The sequence below is a fragment of the Salvelinus alpinus genome, chromosome 3, assembly GCF_045679555.1.
Source record: "Salvelinus alpinus chromosome 3, SLU_Salpinus.1, whole genome shotgun sequence".
Classification (NCBI taxonomy): Eukaryota; Metazoa; Chordata; class Actinopteri; order Salmoniformes; family Salmonidae; genus Salvelinus; species Salvelinus alpinus.
The window spans coordinates 101,639,707-101,645,706 of record NC_092088.1 but is presented as its reverse complement, the minus strand read 5'-3'; positions in this window follow the sequence as shown (position 1 = coordinate 101,645,706).

Sequence of the window (6,000 nt, the reverse complement as noted above, 5' to 3'; positions counted from 1 at the left end):
TCAGTTATGGTGGGTGTGTATAATCAGTTATGGTGGGTGTGTATAAATCAGTTATGGTGGGTGTGTATACATCAGTTATGGTGGGTGTGTAAACATCAGTTATGGTGGGTGTGTATAATCAGTTATGGTGGGTGTGTATAATCAGTTATGGTGGGTGTGTATAATCAGTTATGGTGGGTGTGTATACATCAGTTATGGTGGGTGTGTATAATCAGTTATGGTGGGTGTGTATACATCAGTTATGGTGGGTGTGTATAAATCAGTTATGGTGGGTGTGTATAAATCAGTTATGGTGGGTGTGTATAAATCAGTTATGGTGGGTGTGTATAATCAGTTATGGTGGGTGTGTATACATCCGTTATGGTGGGTGTGTATAAATCAGTTATGGTGGGTGTGTATAAATCAGTTATGGTGGGTGTGTATAAATCAGTTATGGTGGGTGTGTATAAATCAGTTATGGTGGGTGTATAAATCAGTTATGGTGGGTGTGTATACATCAGTTATGGTGGGTGTGTATAAATCAGTTATGGTGGGTGTGTATAATCAGTTATGGTGGGTGTGTATACATCCGTTATGGTGGGTGTGTATAATCAGTTATGGTGGGTGTGTATACATCCGTTATGGTGGGTGTGTATAAATCAGTTATGGTGGGTGTGTATAAATCAGTTATGGTGGGTGTGTATAAATCAGTTATGGTGGGTGTGTATAATCAGTTATGGTGGGTGTGTATACATCCGTTATGGTGGGTGTGTATAAATCAGTTATGGTGGGTGTGTATACATCAGTTATGGTGGGTGTGTATAAATCAGTTATGGTGGGTGTGTATAAATCAGTTATGGTGGGTGTATATACATCAGTTATGGTGGGTGTGTATACATCCGTTATGGTGGGTGTGTATAAATCAGTTACGGTAGGTGTGTATACATCAGTTACGGTGGGTGTGTATACATCAGTTACGGTGGGTGTGTATAATCAGTTACGGTGGGTGTGTAAACATCAGTTACGGTGGGTGTGTATAATCAGTTACGGTGGGTGTGTATAATCAGTTACGGTGGGTGTGTATACATCAGTTACGGTGGGTGTGTATACATCAGTTATGGTGGGTGTGTAAACATCAGTTACGGTGGGTGTATATAATCAGTTATGGTGGGTGTGTATACATCAGTTATGGTGGGTGTGTATAATCAGTTATGGTAGGTGTGTATACATCAGTTATGGTGGGTGTGTATACATCAGTTATGGTGGGTGTGTATAATCAGTTATGGTGGGTGTGTATACATCAGTTATGGTGGGTGTGTATACATCAGTTATGGTGGGTGTGTATAAATCAGTTATGGTGGGTGTGTATAAATCAGTTATGGTGGGTGTGTAAACATCAGTTATGGTGGGTGTGTATAATCAGTTACGGTGGGTGTGTATACATCAGTTATGGTGGGTGTGTATAAATCAGTTATGGTGGGTGTGTATAAATCAGTTATGGTGGGTGTGAACATCAGTTATGGTGGGTGTGTATACATCAGTTATGGTGGGTGTGTATACATCAGTTATGGTGGGTGTGTATACATCAGTTATGGTGGGTGTGTATACATCAGTTATGGTGGGTGTGTATAAATCAGTTATGGTGGGTGTGTATAATCAGTTATGGTGGGTGTGTATACATCAGTTATGGTGGGTGTGTATAATCAGTTATGATGGGTGTGTAAACATCAGTTATGGTGGGTGTGTATACATCAGTTATGGTGGGTGTGTATACATCAGTTATGGTGGGTGTGTATAATCAGTTATGGTGGGTGTGTATACATCAGTTATGGTGGGTGTGTATACATCAGTTATGGTGGGTGTGTATACATCAGTTATGGTGGGTGTGTATAAAAGCTGTTATGGTGGGTGTGTATACATCAGTTATGGTGGGTGTGTATAATCAGTTATGGTGGGTGTGTATACATCAGTTATGGTGGGTGTGTATACATCAGTTATGGTGGGTGTGTATAATCAGTTATGGTGGATGTGTATACATCAGTTATGGTGGGTGTGTATAATCAGTTATGATGGGTGTGTAAACATCAGTTATGGTGGGTGTGTATACATCAGTTATGGTGGGTGTGTATACATCAGTTATGGTGGGTGTGTATACATCAGTTATGGTGGGTGTGTATAATCAGTTATGGTGGGTGTGTATACATCAGTTATGGTGGGTGTGTATACATCAGTTATGGTGGGTGTGTATAATCAGTTATGATGGGTGTGTAAACATCAGTTATGGTGGGTGTGTATACATCAGTTATGGTGGGTGTGTATACATCAGTTATGGTGGGTGTGTATACATCAGTTATGGTGGGTGTGTATAATCAGTTATGGTGGGTGTGTATACATCAGTTATGGTGGGTGTGTATAAAAGCTGTTATGGTGGGTGTGTATAATCAGTTATGGTGGGTGTGTATAAAACAGTTATGGTGGGTGTGTAAACATCAGTTATGGTGGGTGTGTATACATCAGTTATGGTGGGTGTGTATACATCAGTTATGGTGGGTGTGTATACATCAGTTATGGTGGGTGTGTATAATCAGTTATGGTGGGTGTGTATACATCAGTTATGGTGGGTGTGTATAAAAGCTGTTATGGTGGGTGTGTATTAATCAGTTATGGTGGGTGTGTATACATCAGTTATGGTGGGTGTGTATAATCAGTTATGGTGGGTGGGTATAATCAGTTATGGTGGGTGTGTATAAATCAGTTATGGTGGGTGTGTAAACATCAGTTATGTTGGGTGTGTATACATCAGTTATGGTGGGTGTGTAAACATCAGTTATGTTGGGTGTGTATACATCAGTTATGGTGGGTGTGTATACATCCGTTATGGTGGGTGTGTATTAATCAGTTATGGTGGGTGTGTATTAATCAGTTATGGTGGGTGTGTATAATCAGTTATGGTGGGTGTGTATAATCAGTTATGGTGGGTGTGTAAACATCAGTTATGGTGGGTGTGTATACATCAGTTATGGTGGGTGTATATAAATTGCTTCAACAAACTGTTCTCATGAACCCCAAGTGGCTCCTTGAAGCTCTAAGTGAAAACATCCCCGGCCCTGTACTCACATGGTCTGATGTGCTCTATAAAAGCAACAGGCCTACTTTGATCTATGGTAGAATCAACTAAAATAATACTACATGTATTATTCAACATTAACCGACCAGTCTTCACACGTGGCCAGTCCTCTGTAGTGGAGACATATTACTGGAGCCTTCGGGAAAGGCCTCCATTTACATTCTATTGTCTTCATATGACATTATGGCCAACTGAAGAGGAGACCCCTGGTACTAGATGGTGCTGACAGTATCTCAGAGGAAGAGGAGACCCCCTGGTATTACATGGTGCTGACAGTATCTCAGAGGAAGAGGAGACCCCTGGTATTACATGGTGCTGACAGTATCTCAGAGGAAGAGGAAGAGGAGACCCCCTGGTATTACATGGTGCTGACAGTATCTCAGAGGAAGAGGAGAGGAGACCCCCTGGTATTACATGGTGCTGACAGTATCTCAGAGGAAGAGGAGACCCCCTGGTATTACATGGTGCTGACAGTATCTCAGAGGAAGAGGAGACCCCCTGGTATTACATGGTGCTGACAGTATCTCAGAGGAAGAGGACACCCCCTGGTATTACATGGTGCTGACAGTATCTCAGAGGAAGAGGAGACCCCCTGGTACTACATGGTGCTGACAGTATCTCAGAGGAAGAGGACACCCCCTGGTATTACATGGTGCTGACAGTATCTCAGAGGAAGAGGAGAGGAGACTCCCTGATATTACATGGTGCTGACAGTATCTCAGAGGAAGAGGAGACTCCCTGGTACCACTGCTATTGACCAGTACCCTATTCCTTATATAGTGCACTACTTTTAACCAGGACCCTATTCCCTATATAGTGCACTACTTTTTACCAGGACCCAATTCCCTATATAGTGCACTACTATTGACCAGCACCTATTCCCTACATAGTGCACTACTCTTGACCAGCATCCTATGGCTAGGTAGAGACATGTGGCTATAAGAAGACTTCACCCAGAAACCACATGGTCATTCAGGGGCTTGTGTAATGTAAAACCATTTGACTAAACAGGTTAAGATGAGTACGATGTATATATTTAATATTTACATGGAACAGCCATTAGTCACCCACACACACAACAAGTCAGGCATGTCGAAACACAAGTAGACAGTAAGCAAGTAGATGGCAGTCTCCAGATTCAGTCTGCAGATTCAGTCTGCAGATTCAGTCTCCAGATTCAGTCTCCAGATTCAGTCTGCAGATTCAGTCTGCAGATTCAGTCTCCAGATTCAGTCTCCAGATTCAGTCTCCAGATTCAGTCTGCAGATTCAGTCTCCAGATTCAGTCTCCAGATTCAGGTTCCAGATTCAGTCTCCAGATTCAGTCTCCAGATTCAGTCTCCAGATTCAGTCTCCAGATTCAGTCTGCAGATTCAGTCTGCAGATTCAGTCTCCAGATTCAGTCTGCAGATTCAGTCTGCAGATTCAGTCTCCAGATTCAGTCTGCAGATTCAGTCTGCAGATTCAGTCTCCAGATTCAGTCTCCAGATTCAGTCTCCAGATTCAGTCTGCAGATTCAGTCTCCAGATTCGGGCACCAGATTCAGTCTCCAGATTCAGTCTGCAGATTCAGTCTGCAGATTCAGTCTGCAGATTCAGTCTCCAGATTCAGTCTGCAGATTCAGTCTCCAGATTCAGTCTCCAGATTCAGTCTCCAGATTCAGTCTGCAGATTCTGTCTCCAGATTCAGTCTGCAGATTCAGTCTGCAGATTCAGTCTGCAGATTCAGTCTCCAGATTCAGTCTGCAGATTCAGTCTCCAGATTCAGTCTCCAGATTCAGTCTGCAGATTCAGTCTGCAGATTCAGTCTCCAGATTCAGTCTCCAGATTCAGTCTGCAGATTCAGTCTCCAGATTCAGTCTCCAGATTCAGTCTCCAGATTCAGTCTCCAGATTCAGTCTCCAGATTCAGTCTGCAGATTCAGGTTCCAGATTCAGTCTCCAGATTCAGTCTGCAGATTCAGTCTGCAGATTCAGGTTCCAGATTCAGTCTCCAGATTCAGTCTCCAGATTCAGTCTGCAGATTCAGTCTGCAGATTCAGTCTGCAGATTCAGTCTGCAGATTCAGTCTGCAGATTCAGTCTGCAGATCCAGTCTGCAGATTCAGTCTGCAGATTCAGTCTGCAGATTCAGTCTCCAGATTCAGTCTCCAGATTCAGGTTCCAGATTCAGTCTCCAGATTCAGTCTCCAGATTCAGTCTCCAGATTCAGTCTCCAGATCCGGTCTCCAGATCCGGTCTCCAGATTCGGTCTCCAGATTCGGTCTCCAGATTCAGTCTCCAGATTCAGTCTCCAGATTCAGTCTCCAGATTCAGTCTGCAGACCATGTTCTGATGGAAACTCTGAATGATGGCAGGGACCACAGAAACCACCCTAGACCCCTAGACCACCCTAGACCACTAGACCACCCTCGACCACAGAAACCACCCTAGACAACCCTAGACCACCCTAGACCACAGAAACCACCCTAGACCACTAGACCACCCTAGACCACAGAAACCACCCTAGACCACCCTAGATTACTAGACCACCCTAGACCACAGAAACCACCCTAGACAACCCTAGACCACCCTAGACCACTAGACTACCCTAGACCCCAAATACCACCCTAGACCACTAGACAATCCTAGACCACCAGACTACCCTAGACCCCAAATACCACCCTAGACAACCGTAGACCACCCTAGACCACTAGACTACCCTAGACCCCAAATACCACCCTAGACCCCATATACCACCCTAGACCACTAGACCATCCTAGACCACTAGACTACCCTAGACCACAGAAACCACCCTAGACCCCATATACCACCCTAGACCACTAGACCACCCTAGACCCCATGTACCACCCTAGACCCCAAATACCACCCTAGACCCCATCTACCACCCTAGACCAC